The sequence below is a fragment of the Protopterus annectens genome, chromosome 7.part0, assembly GCF_019279795.1.
Source record: "Protopterus annectens isolate FY-2018-M chromosome 7.part0, PAN1.0, whole genome shotgun sequence".
In the NCBI taxonomy this organism is placed as follows: Eukaryota; Metazoa; Chordata; order Ceratodontiformes; family Protopteridae; genus Protopterus; species Protopterus annectens.
The window spans coordinates 1,528,989,258-1,529,009,244 of NC_056739.1; positions in this window are offsets into that span (position 1 = coordinate 1,528,989,258).

Consider the following 19,987-nt stretch of genomic DNA (forward strand, 5'->3'; position numbering starts at 1 on the left):
ATTGAAAAAACTTTGAGACCAGTAGTAGACTCAAATTTATATGTTCTAAGAGACTCCAAACAATTTTTATTAGATTTATATGAAGGGATGAGTATACTACCTCATAATTACACATAGAATAGACTTTATTTGTTTGCTATTGGAGGTAGTATTAGTGAATAATATTTTTCTTTAATCAGCATGGGAAGAACAAAAACTTTTCCAACTTGACCTTTAGAAAAAATATGTTAGTTTTTACAGACGTTTTGTTGATGATTTGTTTTTTCTTTGGACAGGGAGTGGAGTAGAGTTAGGTGATTTCTTGCAGCAGGTTAATTCATTATCACATTTCTTGGAACTTACAATGACAGTATCAGCATATTATATTTCTTTTCTAGATGTATCCATTCAACATTTAAGCAATGGCAAACTTAATACAGGTGTCCATAGAAAATTGTGCCATAGAAATACTTTATTACATAGGCACAGTATGCATCCCAGCTACATGTTTAGTAATATTATAAAGGGACAAGCAATCCATGCTTCTAGGTTGAATCCTGCTCATACCAATTTTGAAACAGAATTAAGTAATTTACATGAGAGACTGGTAGACAGGAAGTATAGAACCAGAGAAATCGATGCTGGCTTTAAGTATATTGAAAGTCTTAGACTGGGTAGGGCATGCCCAATTTTCTCTGAGCAGGGTAATGAATTTTATAGGGCTGTTAGAACAGACATGCATCTAAATAAAGTAAAACAACAGAAAATATCACTGTTTTATACACAAGATATTCAGCAAACTAAGGAGATTTTTTTATAAACACTGCAGTATTTTAACAGTAGACCTGATTATTAAGGGGATAGTTGATGAACAAAGAAATAAGAAGAACTTACATAGACTTTTATGCTTTCCTAATCAGGAACATCATCATGGAAGTGCCGTAATAGGTGCAATTTTTGCTCTTGTATTTCTACTATTAATATGTTTACACATCCTACTACTTCCAAGGTATTCACATTTAATATCAATGCAAGTTGTGATACAGAACATGTAGTTTATATTGCTACCTGTACATCCTGTTCTGGGAGACTCAAGGATAGAATAAGGGAGCATTTTATCAAATTCATGTAAAATCCAACATTAATGCAAAATGATGTTATACATACTTTTAGATTTTTAGTTGTGTATGTCAATGTACCTAGTATTAGAGGTGGTGATCTTAGAAATCACCCTGAACAAGTAGAAACCAACTGGAGTATTAGGTTACAAGCACATACCTACCCTGATCTTAATGATAAGATCTCATTAAAACCAATACTCAAGAATAGATGAGTTAGCCATAGGTGAATACTTATTAAAGAAGTTTTTTATATTGAGTTCTTCTTAAAAATGTTTATAGATAGAGAGTTTAATCAATAGTATATGTATTTCTAATGGTTTGGATGGTATTTGGTTCTTTATATGTTATATGGTCTGAAGAGACATTTAGCAGTTTGACAATAACTTGAAGGAAAAGAATAATTATTTTCCAATTTAGAACAGTACCAGTGCCTGGTTTGGACTCTGAGCAAGTATTTTATTTTATGTTTATTTCATTGGCTTTTCTGCTCAGGTTCATTTATCTGTCTGTGGTATTTGTCTTTATTTGGTTTATTTACTTTCTGTAACTAACTCTGAAACTCAAAGCAAAGAACAAAGCTGGTGGTTTGCAAGCAAGATACATCTCTGGCAAGTCCTACTGTGGTGATCAGGAAATCATCTACTCAGCAAATACAGAAAAACCTGAACATCTTGGGAGGGGGTCTAAAATACTTCTTAAAATGTTCTTAATGAAATGGAGCTATATACTGTATATCTTCACACCAGTATCTTAAAATATTTTGGGATCAGAAAACAGTTCTGAATACTGAAATTAACTTCATTAAATGGATTAAAACATTAACAAATGAACAGCTAAAAATAATACCCTCTCCACTTATGATTTTACAACTCAGAAAATTTAAATGTATTGCCTACATTGTTCATGTTCCTAACTCATATAATGTACATAGTCTTCTTACTCTAATTTTCCTTGACAGTACATGATTTGTTTCTTTCCCATCACATTAAATACTTACAAACTCTCCCAGCTACCTACAGCTTCCATGTCCCCTTATCTTGAGTGTCCATACAGTGTCACAGGTGCATATAAAATTCCATGAATTCCATTTCTTTCAATCTCAGATCAGATTGCTTCCTGTCCTGCACTTCATGTCTCAGTCTTCATGTTAGCATTCACACAAATTAGTCTCATATTTGCATGCTGGCCTGTCTTCTATCCACAACTGGTTTTGCAGATGTCTTAGTGGTTTGTCCATGAATACTGGTCCCTAATATCTTAATACAAACTCTTTGTCCCAAGACCCATAACAGTCTGTTCACCTCATCACATTCTAAGTTTGATCTCAGCTTGCTCCTGTTTCTCCATCATGCTACTTCAGCCTATTCATTGTTCTGTCCCAGATAATGAAATACTCTTTATAATATTATAGAAATAACCCCTGGGTGTGGGTAATGCTGGATTTACCCACGGTTGGTGTGGTTTTGGTCCCGAGGGCCGGAGGACCAAACAGACAACCGTGTAAATCCAGCATTACATCCAGAAGTGGATTATTATACCATGGGGTTAGTTTGGTTTGGATTATGTTTGTATTGTTGTTATTTATGTTTTTGTTTGCTTTTTTTTTGTATTCTTCCACTTTTGTGAGATAAAATAGTCCACACTTTCAGTTTGTGTTTATTGTTTATTTCTGTTTTAATTTAAATACATGTTATTTTTTAGTTTTCAGGAAATGTTAGGAAAGGGCTAGGTGGTGCTTGGTATAATATAGTTTAAGCAGTGTAGAAGTTTATAACGTGTAGTTATGTTTTAGTAGTTATAGGTATGTTGAAATGTGGTGTAGTTTTAATTTGTATTAATTTTTTTAAAATATGTACTTTTACTATTTGGTCACTAGATGGTGGTGTTGTATGCGCTTTTATTAGATGTATGCTGATGTGGACGTTCGGTATGGTGTGTGTTTTTGACTTTGCGAGGGATGTGTGGTGTGTTTTTGGTATGTACATTTTTGGAGTTGTCTATGTATAGGTATTTTAGGGAATATAGGTAAATGAATGGTTTTATGAGAATGCTTGGTTTTATTGTGTTATAAGTGGTGGTTATCTAGTGTGTGTGTGTGTGACGTATTTGCGACTGCATGACTTTTTATTTTTTCAGTGTTCGAGGTGAGGGAATGAGGAGTGTAGTATGGAAATTGGTTAGTTTTCTGTGTTTTCGTTAAATTGTTGTGTGTTTTGGGTATTAGATTTACTTTACTTTACTGTTTATTTGCTGTCGCCGCATGATATTTAGCGACGGACTTTGCTGTTTCTTGTAGGATTTACTATGTGCACGCTGGTTGGATTAGCCAATCAGCATGCACGTTTGTCGGGTTTGCGATGTTCACATGGTATAATACTAAATATGTAGCTGGGATGCATACTGTGCCTATGTAATAAAGTATTTCTATGGCACGATTTTCAATGGACACCTGTATTAAGTTTGCCATTTCTTAAACGTTGAATGGATACATCTAGAAAAGAAATAAAATCTGTTGATACTGTCATTGTAAGTTCCAAGAAATGTGATAATGAATTAACCTACTGCAAGAAATCACCTAACTCTACTCCATTCCCTGTCCAAAGAAAAACACAAGATTGTTGGAAGAGCCGTTACTTGACCGTTTAGTTGATAGTGTTTCTCTGTTCAAGAAAAGATTGTTGGAACAGAAGAAACATAAGCTATCAAGGGACACTTATGACTTTTCACATGGCCAAGTCTTTACTTGGCCTAGGTATAATAACAACAATCTAAATAGACAAAATAATGCACATGGTAATCAAAATGATCAATATGTGTTAAATACTAACAATAATAATGAAGTTAAGAATAGTAGGAATGTTTCTTTTAATGCTACAGCTCTTAATGTTAATGTTCCCATTAATGGTGATAATACTGTCGAAGTAAATAACATAGGAAATATCAGTGTAATCAACGATGCCTCATTAGAATGTAACATTAGTGTAAGGCCTGGTGATGTTGTTTCTAATAGTGAAATTGGTACTGTTGAGTCTGTAGTAAATAATAGGGACACTTTGAATTTAACAAGCACCAATGTTTTGCCAGGGAATGATTTAGTTGTACATAGAAAAACACCTATAACATCTATTAATGGCAACTCCACATAAGTTCCTAGTCCTTTCCCCATCTCCAACATATACAACAGGGGGAGAAGCCGCTCTATGAGCAGGGGGAGGCAGAAAAGGAAGGCCACATTAGGGGAAATGAAGGAGCCCACGTTAAAGAAAATGTGAGAAAGAATGACTTAGTGTGGAATCTTTCACACAAACCATTAGATAAATATGAACAGGAAGTTTTAAATAAAGGATTATCGTTTATACCCTCTATGATAAGCAATATGGTGGACACTATTTTAGATGTTAAGTTATTTGCATGAAATTTACAGTTAAAAATATTATTCAATAACGCTGCTGTTGAAACACAGGGGGCAGAGTTTTGAAAACCAAGTGTTTTTGTTCCAAATTTACATCCATTATTAGATGCGTTCTGCAAAATTGTTGAAAAAGATATTTATTCCTCAGCAGATGAAAATAGCTTTAAGCATAGGAAAGGTAATTTGACCATTAGACAAAAAGAGCTTTGAATAACTTGAGAAGTGATAAGAATATTGCGATCAGACCAGCAGACAAAGGTGGCCCAGTTGTAGTGCTAGACAAAGTAGCTCATGATCACTGTATGAAGGAAATGTTAGGAGATACTAAGTTTTATAGCCCTATTACCATTTCAGATGTCCAAGCACACATTATAAAAATTTACAATACATTAGATGATCTACTTAAAACTTGTATAGTTAATACTGAAATTTATGAATTTTTATGGGTGGAGAACCCAACCATTCCGGTTATACAGGGTTTACCTAAGGTCCATAAGGTCCCACTAAATCCTCCGATGAGACTAATAGTAGCAGGTCGAGGATGGGTTACGGAACCCTTATTTATACTGATTGAAAAAACTTTGAGACCAGTAGTAGACTCAAATTTATATGTTCTAAGAGACTCCAAACAATTTTTATTAGATTTATATGAAGGGATGAGTATTCTACCTGATGATTACCCTTTTTTATCGGTGACCATGGATGTAAAGTCTCTTTTTACTAATATTCCCAATGACTTAGGCTTGGAGAGTATACAACAGTATTTGACAAAGCATACAGATATGTTACCTAATAGAATAGACTTTATTTGTTTGCTATTGGAGGTAGTATTAGAGAATAATATTTTTCTTTTAATCATAATTTATTTTTACAGAAAGATGGCGTGGCTATAGGCACATCTTGTGCGAATAGCTACGCCAGCTTTGTGATGGCATCATGGGAAGAACAAAAACTTTTCCAACTTGACCTTTATAAAAAATATGTTAGTTTTTACAGATGTTTTGTTGATGATTTGTTTTTTCTTTAGACAGGGAGTGGAGTAGAGTTAGGTGATTTCTTGCAGCAGGTTAATTCATTATCACATTTCTTGGAACTTACAATGACAGTATCAGCAGATTATATTTCTTTTCTAGATGTATCCATTCAACATTTAAGCAATGGCAAACTTAATACAGGTGTCCATAGAAAATCGTGCCATAGAAATACTTTATTACATAGGCACAGTATGCATCCCAGCTACATATTTAGTAATATTATAAAGGGACAAGCAATCCATGCTTCTAGGTTGAATCCTGCTCATACCAATTTTGAAACAGAATTAAGTAATTTACATGAGAGACTGGTAGACAGGAAGTATAGAACCAGAGAAATTGATGCTGGCTTTAAGTATATTGAAAGTCTTAGACTGGGTAGGGCATGCCCAATTTTCTCTGAGCAGGGTAATGAATTTTATAGGGCTGTTAGAACAGACATGCATCTAAATAAAGTAAAACAACAGAAAATATCACTGTTTTATACACAAGATATTCAGCAAACTAAGGATATTTTTTTATAAACATTGGAGTATTTTAAAAGTAGACCTGGTTATTAAGGGGATAGTTGATGAACAACCTCAATTCCTTTTTAGAAATAAGAAGAACTTACATAGACTTTTATGCTTCCCTAATCAGGAACATCACCATGGAAGTGCCGTTTATACAGGCACTGATCCGTGTAATAGGTGCAATTTTTGCTCTTGTATTTCTACTATTAATATGTTTATACATCCTACTACTTCCAAGGTATTCACATTTAATATCAATGCAAGTTGTGATACAGAACATGTAGTTTATATTGCTACCTGTACATCCTGTTCTGCCTTCTATGTCAGCAAGACCGACAGGAGAATCAAGGATAGAATAAGGGAGCATTTTTATCAAATTCATGTAAAATCCAACATTAATGCACTCTCAAAACATGTATTAGAAAATGATGTTATACATACTTTTAGATTTTTAGTTGTGTATGTCAATGTACCTAGTATTAGAGGTGGTGATCTTAGAAATCACACTGAACAAGTAGAAACCAACTGGATTATTAGGTTACAAGCACATACCTACCCTGGTCTTAATAATAAGATCTCATTAAAACCGGTACTCAAGAATATATGAGTTAGCCATAGGTGAATACTTATTAAAGAAGTTTTTTATATTGAGTTCTTCTTAAAAATGTTTATAGATAGAGAGTTTTTATGTATTTTTGATTGTTTTTATTAATGTGTTTAATCAATAGTATATACTTTTATGTAGTTAATTGTTTGTTGAATATTTTCAATCAACTAATTATGTTCGAATTATATAAAATATGTCTTTTGGTAATGCTGTATTTCTAATGGTTTGAAAAAGCCGCTTGGCGAAAGCGCTTACCGAACATATGTTAATAAAGGATTTGCTGTTTTTAGCATACTGGATGGTATTTGGTTCTTTATATGGTCGTATTTTATATGGAGTGAAGAGACATTTAGCAGTTTGACAATAACTTGAAGGAAAATTCATTGGACTACTAGTTTGGAATAATTATTTTCCTTTTGAAGAACTACATGTGCTGCACTGCCATTATTGTTGTGAGAATGATCTTGAATGGACTGGTCTGAATAGACTTGAACTTTTATCATTACTTAATTTAGAACAGTACTTTTTTCTCGAACGAAGTGCCTGGTTTGGACTCTGAGCAAGTATTTTATTTTATGTTTATTTCATTGGCTTTTCTGCTCAGGTTCATTTATCTGTCTGTGGTATTATTTAGATCTGATGATAAGGGATCTTATAGGTGAACAACTACATTATGTTTTCAAGAATAAGAAAAAATTGCATAGGTTGTTATGTTACACTACTTTGACATCTAGCAAGGAATTACCTTCCTTTGAAGGTACCAAGCCTTGTGGTGCATGCAACTACTGCAGCTTTATTACCAACTCTAATATTTTTGTATACCCAGTCACACATCATGTGTTTTCATTTAAAGTTAATGCAACCTGCAACACTAGACATGTTGTCTATATTGCCATCTGCACTCACTGTACCTCATTTTATATAGGTAAGACTGATAGGAGGTTGAAAGATAGGATAAGAGAACATCTTTATCAGATACGTATCAGATCTATTGTTAATGCCTTATCCAAGCATGTTCTACAAAATGGAGCTGAGCATACTTTTACTTTCTCCGTCCTATATGTCAATATTCCTAGTATTAGAGGAGCTGATGTTGCTAATCATACTGAGGAGGTAGAAACAACCTGGATAGTTAGACTTCAAGCTCATGTACATCCAGGTCTAAATGATAGAATACCACTTAAACCTGCCCTTAAGACCAAGTGATGTATTTTAGATACTTTTGATTTTTTGATTTTATGTTGTTTGTACACATTTCATACTTTGTTAATGCATTTCTATTCTTATTCTTATATATTTTTTATTTTTTATTTATTTATATAGTGATTGCCCTAAACTGTAAGTTTATATTAGGGTGTTTAGGTTTCTGTATAGGCTATTTTATATTTTGTAATTATTTTATAAGTATGTTATGCCTTTAAGGTTTCTTATATGTTTAACCTAAGTCTGATTGTTTAATTGTTTTATTGTTTTAATTGCTTACACTATATAACCCTGTTTCTTTTCTGCTGGTTTTGGGTTTGATAAAGCTTGTTGGCGAAAGCGCTCACCACTTTTGGATCTTAATAAAGAGCTTTTTATTCATCGCATTTGGACTCATTTTGGGGCTTTTTTCCATATTTTGGACTTTGGTGTTTCGTATTCTGGATGTTCTAACTGGTCTGAATAGACACAACTGAAATGTAATCTGCAAGGTTTTATACTGCCTTTTTGTGGTGGTTGGAACATATACAGCCTGGTTCAACTGTGAGCAGTTTTGTTGTTTATTGCTCATTATTCTGGCCCTGTCTCTGCTCACGGCTGCTTTACTGCTGTTGGTGTCTGTTTTTATTATTGTTTGTAACTTAGAAACTTGCTAACTACAAAAACGAAGAAAAAAAACAGCAACCACAGGAACACTATGTTAGTATATGGATCTGAAGAAGAGCAAATTTGCTTGAAAGCGCTTATCCCTATTGTATTTTACAATAAAGTTTTACTTGTTTTATGCTGTGGCAGCTCAAATGGGCTTTTATATTTTATTCAAACTTGCTAACTACTTCAGTTAGTCAACTAAAAATGCAACAGACCAGTAATTTGGTTTTCAGTTAGTCTTTATATATTAATATACAGATGCTTTAATATATACAAACACATCAGGATAGATAGCAGCAACATTAAATACAAACGAGCTGACTAACAAACAGAGCTTACATATGTACATGTTCCCACCTCAACAGCTAACTACAAAAATGGCAGTCAGAGTTGCACATGCTCAGTATTTATATTCTATTGCAAGCCCTTGGATAGCTTCTTAAAGGTATATACACACAAATTGATCTACATCCTCCCTCTTAAAAAGATTGCCCTTTATGCAAAACAATAGCAGAGGTAGGCATGCATTACTATGTACATCAGAAACAAAATACAATGTTCATGTTCAGGTAGCTTCATATTTATTGCAAGGTTTAGAGATTCAACCATATCTTGTACCATAACAGTTGGCACTAAAATTAGCAACAGGGAGAGTTTACTGTGCACAGCTCATATCAGGAACTTCTGGATTCATCACAGGAACTGGAATTTCCTCTGGAACTTCCTCTGGAAATGAAACACTGGATAACTCACGCTGAGATAAAGAGTCTTTCTCACAGGCTATTTGCTGTGGTATAGGCTCGGATACCAGTAGTAAATGTCTCCAGTTCCACCTAAAGATTCCTTTTTCTGTTTTCACAATGTACAATCTCAGCTCTGGACAAATATTTTTCACGACAACAATCCAATCATAACCTTTGGAAGTTTGCATCCTTACCACTTCTCCTTTTTGTAATGCATTGAGCGGTCTGATAGTCTTATCATAGTAGGACTTCTGAGATAGGCATTTCCTCAACAGATTGTGTTTCACTGATCTGCTGTTCTCGACACTTGGAACCAACAATTGACTACTGAGTGGTAATGTGGTTCTGGTTTGTCTTGACAGAAGCCTCTGAGCAGGTGAACCACGATGTTTATCACAAGAAATATTTCTGAGAGTTAAGAGATTCAGGAAAACATCACTATTATCTCGTTTGGACTTCTCAAGTAACTGTTTTGCACTTTGCACTGCACGTTCTGCTAAACCATTTGACTGTGGGTACTCTGGACTATATGTAACATGAGTAAAGTCCCATTCTTCTGTAAATCTTTTAAACTGTTGGATTGCAAACTGTGTGCCATTGTCTGAAATAACTTTGTGCAGACTTCCATGTACAGCAAAATGATGTTTCATCTTAGTAAGGACTGTACTGGTGGCTAGCTTAGGAAGTAGGTCAACCTCAAACCAATTGGAATAAGAGTCTACTAACACCAAATAATGTTGACCATTCCACTCAAAGATATCAGTGGCTACTGTCAGCCAAGGTAGTTCCAGAATCTGGTTAAACTGAAGTGGATGTCCTTCAAGGATGCATCTGCAGTCCTTACATATGGATTGTCCTGCCTCAGGCAGCCCTTCGGTCGGCCGGATTCCAAAGTCTGGGTCCGGCGTCGGCTGATGTCGCCCTTTCCCCGACGTCAGAGTGCCTGGGTATAAAAGCGCCATCCGACGCCATCTTCCTCAGTCTTTCTTGCCGCGTGGTGCCCGAAGCAGAAGCAGTTTGCAAGTGCCGGTCGGCCAGCTCCTGTAACTTCAGCTACCGAAGACTTCAAAAGCTAAGTACCCCGTTGGGGACTCTTTCTTGCCTCAGCCGATGTCAGATCAAACGCTTAAAGTTAATAATTGCTTAACTTGTCGGAAACAAATACCTCATAAGGATTTCCATTCTTACTGCCTCCCCTGCCTAGGCCCAGACCACGATGTCTCGGCCTGTACTGCCTGTGCCTCCTTCAATCGACGCACTCTTAAGCGTCGGACGGAGTTTGCAGAGGAATTTTTTGGGGCTAGTTACTGTTATAATATGCCGTCGGAGACTCCGATTTCACATTTAACCAAAAAATGGAAGGACAAGGACTGACACACGCGGACCGTGGTTTCGGCTGAAACCACCCCTAGGCTTACCGCGAGTGTCTCGGCTGAAACCGAGTCCTTGGTACTTCCGACCGGCGAAACCGCACAACCGACAACCTCGGCCCCGGAGGCCTCTTCTGAGTCGGTAATAGAATTTCCCTCAGAAACCGGTGTTCTGGAAACTTCCGACACCATTTCCCTGGACAAAACTACGCCAGCATGTGGAGCAGCCAGGCCTCCTGCATCCATGTCCATTAAGGCATTCACAAGGGCTAAAGCTGCTAAACAGCCTAAAACTCTGCCTCCCAGGGTTATTCCTCAGGGATCCACTACAGGTTCACAGATTTTAAGTTTAGCTGAGGACCTTATTTCCTTAATTAGGGGCTCTCAGCCACACCCGGACAGGGGCTCACAACCTCCTGTAGACAAAAGGCCCAGGGTTGAGCCCACTGATCCCCAGTCCTCTGATGAGGCCTCAGATGGCTCTGCTCTATCAGACTACCAGGAAGAGGCCTTTATGGCCTACGAGGATTCTGATGCAGAGGAATCTATTCCCTCGGCCTCCCCTCCTGAAGAGCTGTCCTTTGGGGAGACCCTTCACTCCATGAGAGAACATTTTAAATGGCAGGGCCAAGAATTCTCTGATTCCAGGAAGAGATTAAGGACTTTTTTGCATTTACCTCATCATAGACCTTTGGCTATTCCTCCTGTTTTGAATGTCATTGATGATGTGTACTCTGAGTCTAGTATTACCCCTGACTCCCTTCCTCCGGCTCCTGTCAAACCCGATAGGTACTACAGGGTCCCGGACTCACATCATTTCCTTTACAAGGCCCACTCTGCTGACCCAGAAACTATCTCCCAGGGCCCTAAAGGGGTTGAAACCGCCACTGCTAAAAATCCACTCTCCTCTGAAAGGGAGTCCAGGGCTTTAGAGAGATGGGGTAAAAAAGTGTATACTTCTTCCACTCTTTCTATGAGGGCATTAAATTGTCATTTCCATATGATACAGTACCAAGAGTATTTGTTAGATGAATTTCATAAAAAGCTGTCTTCACCTGAACCCCTAGATCGCAAGTCACTTAAGGATCTGGTACATAACTCCCAACAGGTTAGCAACCATTTCTTGCAGTGTGGTTATGATGCATTGGAAGCTTCATGTAGGTCAGCAATGACAGGTGCAGTCATACGTAGGCATGCTTGGCTGAAGGAACAAACTCTGCCAGATCATGTTAAAGCAAAGCTTCTGGATGCGCCACTGGAAAAGCAAAAGTTATTTGGCTCCACTGCTCAGGAGGTCTTAAAGAAATTTGAGGAAAAGGCTAAATCTGTACAAACAGTCAAAGATTTCCTCCAGGTCCAGCCACCAAGATTCAGCAGAAATTGGCCTTCTAAGAATTGGTCCTTTCCAGACACAGAGAGATTTCAAAGAGGCAAAAACAGGCGTGCCAGAGGCAGAGGGCAAGCTAGAGGCTCCTACAGAGGACATCAATGGCAGCCTCCTAACCAGAGAGGTAGTGCAGGACCTACAACTGCTGCACAAGGACAGACTCAATGACTTAACCTTGACCCCACCAACCAGGGCTCAATTGGAAGCACCTTTGGGCGGAAAGCTATCTTTATTCTCAAAAAATTGGCACAGTATTACAAGAGACAAATGGACACTGCAAATAATAGACAAAGGATACAGGTTCCATTTTCATACATTACCAAAAAGAAAAGGCATGCCAAACCTGCCACCGAATCAAAGGGCAGAGGCTTTAAAACAAATTTCCAACCTATTACAAATGAAAGCTATAGAAAAGGTTCCTTTCACAGAACAAGGCCAAGGATTTTATTCCAGACTATTCCTTGTCCCAAGAAAAGAAAAACATTGGAGGCCTATTCTTGACTTGTCCACACTGAATACTTATCTCATTGTGCCAAAATTCAAAATGCTGACCCTACAGCAACTCCTTCCCATGCTGGGCAAGGGGTCTTGGCTGGTAACTCTGGACCTCAAGGAGGCATACCTGCATGTCCCTATCAGACAAAGTTGCAGAAGACACCTCAGATTTCTTGCAGGTTCAGAGCATTATCAATTCTCAGCATTGCCCTTTGGCTTATCTACTGCACCCAGAGTATTCACAAAATGCCTGGCATCAGTAATTGCACACTGCAGACTTCAGGGAATTCAAATATACCCATATCTGGACGACTGCCTTATACAAGCGGACAGCCAACAAACTTTGGTAAAACACTTGAATTATGCCATCCGCCTACTTCAGGCTTTGGGATACACAGTCAACATTCACAAATCAAGACTTGTTCCATCCCAAAGAATAACTTTTCTGGGTGCGAAACTAGATACAACCACCCAAATGGCTTTTCTCACAGAAGAAAAACAAAGACAACTACCGGATTATTTCGAAAATCTGATGAAACAAACTCAGCTGACTGCAAGGAAAATCCTGCAGGCCCTGGGTTACATGGCATCCTGCATTCTTCTGATTCCACAAGCAAGGCTGCATATGAGGAAACTACAATGGTACCTAAGGAGTTTATGGTCTCAGCACAGTCACAGCCTAGAAACTTTGATACCACTCATTCCATCCCTACAAAAGGAATTCTTGTGGTGGGCTCAAGCAAGCCAGTCAAACAGGGGTCTGCCCTTCAGCAAACCAATAACCAGCCAAACCATTACAACGGACGCTTCAGACCATGGATGGGGAGCACACATGGAGGGCAGATGCATTCAAGGACTATGGTCACAGAAAGAATTGCGCATGCACATAAACCAAAAGGAAATGCTGGCAGTGATACATGCAATCGAGGCCTTCAAACACTTTCTGCATCAAGGCCACCTGCTAATAAGGACAGACAATACCACAGTTATGTGGTACATAAACAAGCAAGGAGGTACCCATTCCTACCCTCTTTGCAGGCTGGCAATGAATCTTTGGGAACTTTCCCTAAAACTTAATATAGAGCTGCAATCCCAGTTTGTGCCAGAAAAAGACAATATACTGGTGGACAGCCTAAGCAGAAATATCATGGATCCACACGAATGGATGCTGCACCCAGACATCTTCCTTCAGATAACACAATCATGGGGGAGGCCGGGCATAGATCTTTTTGCCTCCCACCACAACCATCAGCTGAAGAAATTCTGCTCAAGGACATACCACCCACAATCATGGAAAGTGGACGCCCTCTCTTTCAGCTGGAATGCTCTAACAGTGTATGCATTTCCTCCTCTTCCATTAATGACCAAGGTCTTACTGAAGATCAGGACAGAGCAGCCAAAAGTGATTCTGATAGCTCCGGACTGGCCAAGACAACACTGGTACCCACTGTTAAGGAGCATGTCATGCACGAAACCGTGGCCTCTACCACAATGGTCACTTCTTCTGACACAGCACAATTACAAAACTCTGCACTCCAGCCTAAAAACCTTGCAGCTGACAGCCTGGAGAATACCTTGACTCCTCACCAGGATAAGCTATCCAAGAGAGTGAAGGATATCATCATGGAAGCTCGCCGGCCTTCCACAAGAAAGGCATACTCAGCAAAATGGAAGAGATTTCGCACTTGGAACACCACAAAGGGCCTAGATGCGACAGTGATGAACATGGCACATATCCTGGAATACTTGGCAGAAATGCTCCACAATGGCCTTTCTTACTCTTCCATAAAAATTCATGCTTCAGCAATTTCAGCAGAATACAATACTGATCCACCTGTCTTCTCTCATCCTCACCTAAGGCAGTTTCTAAGAGGAATTAAAAACATCAATCCTCCAAGGAAACCACCAGTGCCAACTTGGGACCTTAACTTCATGTTGGAAAAATTAACTCTACCTCCCTTTGAACCAGCAGCATCTTCAGAACTTTTGATTTTTGATTTTATGTTGTTTGTACACATTTCATACTTTGCTAATGCATTTCTTTTTATTCTTATATTTTTTATTTTTATTTATTTATATAGTGATTGCCCTAAACTATAAGTTTATATTAGGGTGTTTAGGTTTCTGTATAGGCTATTTTATATTTTGTAATTATTTTATAAGTATGTTATGCCTTTAAGGTTTCTTATACGTTTAACCTAAGTCTGATTGTTTAATTGTTTTATTGTTTTAATTGCTTACACTATATAACCCTGTTTCTTTTCTGCTGGTTTTGGGTTTGATAAAGCTTGTTATTGAAAGCCACCACTTTTGATCCTAATAAAAGAGCTTTTATTCATCACATTTGGACTCATTTTGGGGCTTTTTTCCATATTTTGGACTTTGGTATTTCGTATTCTGGATGTTCTAACTGGTCTGAATAGGCACAACTGAAATTTATTTATCTGCAAGGTTTTATACTGCATTTTTGTGGTGGTTGGAACATATACAGCCTGGTTCAACTGTGAGCAGTTTTGTTGTTTATTGCTCATTATTCTGGCCCTGTCTCTGCTCACGGCTGCTTTACTGCTGTTGGTGTCTGTTTTTATTATTGTTTGTAACTTAAAAACTTGCTAACTACAGAAACGAAGGAAAAAAACAGCAACCACAGGAACACTATGTTAGTATATGGATCTGAAGAAGAGCAAATTTGCTTAAAAGCGCTTATCCCTATTGTATTTTACAATAAAGTTTTACATGTTTTATGCTGTGGCAGCTCAAATGGGCTTTTATATTTTATTCAAACTTGCTAACTACTTCAGTTAGTCAACTAAAAATGCAACAGACCAGTAATTTGGTTTTCAGTTAGTCTTTATATATTAATATACAGATGCTTTAATATATACAAACACATCAGGATAGATAGCAGCAACATTAAATACAAACGAGCTAACTAGCAAACAGAGCTTGCATATGTACATGTTCTCAACTCAACAGCTAACTACAAAAATGGCAGTCAGACTTGCACGTGCTCAGTATTTATACTCTATTGCAAGCCCTTGGATAGCTTCTTAAAGGTATATACACACAAATTGATCTACATCCTCCCTCTTAAAAAGATTTCCCTTTATGCAAAACAATAGCAGAGGTAGGCATGCATTACTATGTACATCAGAAACAAAATACAATGTTCATGTTCAGGTAGCTTCATATTTATTGCAAGGTTTAGAGATTCGACCATATCTTGTAAGATAACAGTTGGCACTAAAATTAGCAACAGGGAGAGTCTACTGTGCACAGCTCATATCAGGAACTTCTGGATTCGTCACAGGAACTGGAATTTCCTCTGGAACTTCCTCTGGAATTGAAACACTGGATAACTCACTCTGAGATAAAGAGTCTTTCTCACAGGCTATTTGCTGTGGTACAGGCTCGGATACCAGTAGTAAATGTCTCCAGTTCCACCTAAAGATTCCTTTTTCTGTTTTCACAATGTACAATCTCAGCTCTGGACAAATATTTTTCACGACAACAATCCAATCATAACCTTTGGACGTTTGCATCCTTACCACTTCTCCTTTTTGTAATGGATTGAGCGGTCTGCTAGTCTTATTATAGTAGGACTTCTGAGATAGGCATTTCCTCAACAGATTGTGTTTCACTGATCTGCTGTTCTCTACACTTGGAACCAACAATTGACTACTGAGTGGTAATGTGGTTCTGGTTTGTCTCGACAGAAGCCTCTGAGCAGGTGAACCAAGATGTTTATCACAAGAAATATTTCTGAGAGTTAAAAGATTCAGGAAAACATCACTATTATCTCATTTGTACTTCTCAAGTAACTGTTTTGCACTTTGCACTGCACGTTCTGCTAAACCATTTGACTGTGGGAACTCTGGACTACATGTAACTTGAGTAAAGTCCCATTCTTCTGTAAATCTTTTGAACTGGTGGTTTGTAAACTGTGTGCCATTGTCTGAAATAACTTTGTGCAGACTTCCATGTCAACAAAATGATGTTTCATCTTAGTAAGGACTGTACTGGAGGCTAGCTTAGGAAGTAGGTCAACCTCAAACCAATTGGAATAAGAGTCTACTAACACCAAATAATGTTGACCATTCCACTCAAAGATATCAGTGGCTATTGATGACCAAGGTAGTTCCAGAATCTGGTTAAGCTGAAGTGGTTCTTTCTGTTGATGAGGCTTTGTGCTGTTACATACTGAACAAAAAGAATGTGTTCTCTCAATGTCTTGTGACATAGAAGGCAAAAATACTATCTCTTTCACCCTTCTTTTGGTAGCTTCTGTTCCTGGGTGACCACTATGCAAGACAGTAATGTATTCACGTTGCAAGGACTTTGGAACAATGACTTTCAGACATTTCACAATACCTTTATCAGACAAAATCTCATCTCTGTATGGAAAAAAAGGTTGTAGTACTTGAGGCAAACTAGATTGCTTTAATGGCCATCCTTGATTGATAAAGTGGTTGAGCTTTTGTAAAACGGATCTGTAGCTGTGAGATCTCTCAGCTCATCAAGACATGTGGAAGAAAGATTTCTTACTTCCATGACTTCAAAATCATCAATCAGATGAGAACCTTGATTGTCATTCTGTTCTGTGGTATTTCTGGGTGATCTCAATAACATATCAGCAAGATAAAAAAGTTTGCCTTTCTTATAGACAAGATTGAAATTGTACTTTTGCAATCTCAGCATCATACGTTGTAGTCAGGCTGGGACCAGTGGTGGCTTGTGACTTCAAATCAAAGGAGGGCTGCGAGAAGACAGTTAAATGGGTGGGGCCAATGGAAAGGGGTGTGACCAACTAGAAAGGGGCAGAACTATGCTCAAAACCACAAAAACTGGGACTTTAAATACGCTGCCCTGGGTGCCAAACCATCATTATGAGAGTCCAATGAAGACAAAATGAAGTGTAGAAGAAAAAAATATTTCAATGCATTGGTTACTTGACATCTTGCTTAATATCTAGATGGAAACAAAAGGGTTGTGAGGCATGAAAAAAAAAATAACTTTTTAAATACATTACTGGAATGCCAGTCAAAATCAAATATAAAAAAGCAAGCATCACTCAACTCAAACTACTTCTCCTTGCACTGCAGTTCTAATTATAATTTATGTTCAGCTTTATAAAAGTACCCAAGTTACATGCTGAAAGTAGCAATCTCTGTGATACCCTCACTTGTAAAAATGTTTCTTATCCAAAAAAGACCTGCTGCCTGACAACTATCTACTTGTTTCATGGAGAATACATGATCAAAGTAAAAAATGAACAGCAAACAAGTAACAAGCTCAAGATAAACTGCTTAAATGATTACTACACAGGTTATGGACCACACATGATAGATTGGAATTCTGTTTAGTTTACGGGTAAAGCCTGCAAAGATGACTACAAGTCTCCAACAAATGTAATGAGTGTCTGAAAATATCCGTAATCCTGTCCTTTATTACAAATACTGTCATATGCATTTCAATACCCAATGCTTATACATTATCTAGTTATGTAAATATTCTCTGCATGGCAACAAAAAGTCTTTCAATGTTGGTAATTCTTTAACAGTATGCTTATTAAAGCTTACTTGCATCTTACAATCTCAGACAAGCTTACCTGATGGTCATTAAAGCATTGCTACTTAAACAGAGCCTCAGGCACTGAAACAACATGCATTTTCTGAATAATAAGAAGCATAAATCAACAGTATAAAACTATGACAGAAAACCAGAACATTCTGAAAAATCAAGGACAGATGAAAGGACTTGCTTGGACACATCCAAAGTCACTACATGGGGGAGTGGGTTACAACAAGCATGTCACTGTCACAATTTGAAATGTCTCAGGATGACAGTGATGGCCCTGACACATTTGTCATGCTCTCAACCTCAGAGCAAGAAATCTGGACAAAGCCATAAATAAGTGGGACAAAAGGCCCAAAATAAGGACAATTTTTAAATATTGCTCTTTCAGACTTGGAGAAACTTAATAAAATAGTAAATTGCATTAGTATAAGTTTTCTGAAGAGTATGAAATCTGAACTAAAATGTCTTGTCATTTTCTAACTTCTATCTTTAATGACTTGCAATTAATTTGCCAGAATAAAATGCAACAGAAATGTTATGCAAAAATATGGATATTCTGTACACACACACACACACACACACACACACACACACACACACACACACACACACACACACACACACACACACACACACACCCTTCCTCCATATGCAGTTATCATTCTTCTCTCTAAAAATGATGCAGCAGTAGAGCATGTAAAGTGTGTGTGTGTGTGTGTGTGTGTGTGTGTGTGTGTGTGTGTGTGTGTGTGTGTGTGTGTGTGTGTACACATACACACTCATTTCCTTTTCACAACCTTCCCAAAAACTTCAAAAGGATCCCTGATGTTCTACCCAATCAGAAGGAACCAGCAGTTAAAGAAATAAAAAAAAACCCGCTAGAAGAGAGTCATCCAACATGTCGCCTCAGACCAGAAAGAATTCAGAATTTACTCAAGATTCATTTTAGATGTTAGAAACACCTTCATTTATCCTTGACACCCCATCCCTCATCCTTTGATATCTCTTGGAGAGCAGTGTTTTTACTATTTTTTGCAGTATTCCTATACCAGATATGGACTCCACAAAAAGTTTATTGGGGATACATATCTTTTTCTGTCTATCAGGAAACTTGATCTGAGGTAAGAGGGAGAGGAGCATTATGGGTAGGGAGAAAAGCTCATGAGTTTTTGGTCCTTGCGGACTGTCGTTTGGCTGAGTCGATTCCGATTTCAGAAGCAAACCCCACAGGTCAAGGATAAATGAAGATAGACATAGATGGGACATTATGGTGAGTAGTGACTGGTTCTGACTAATTGCAGCACTAGACTCAGTGGTAGAATAGGAACTGGCAAACTTGATGCTCTTAATCCACATTCTGAACTCTGGAAAAAAAAATCCTAAGAAGCTTGGTAGGAATAAATAAAATGCTGAAACACTGATGATAGTGCAGTGCAGTCCAGTCCAATCCAAGTTCTTATTTATGTCTGTTTACTGGGAAGCTCTAACTGGACATAACACATTTTCTGTATCAGACACAAAGAAATGCTCCTTCTTAATCTACAATGACAATGTAATAGAGGAAGACAAGTAATATGGTTACATAAGCAGTATACATAAAAGAATTAAGTCTGAGGAACATGACTACACACTGAAGCAATGAAACAGCCATACACAAGGAAACAGTAAAAACCTACTCAACATGGAAAATCAGTATGTTGGAGTACATTCTTTAGCCATAACAAAAAGTATTAGCGGAGAGAATACTCAGATGGAGGGGGAGGGGTGGGATTATACTTGTATTGACTGTAAATAACTTTATAGAAAATTTGAAAGAAACCATGCAAGATGGATAAAAAATAGGAAACCTGAAGAAAAGGAGACACAAACACTAAATTGGGTGACAACTGAGTGAACAGG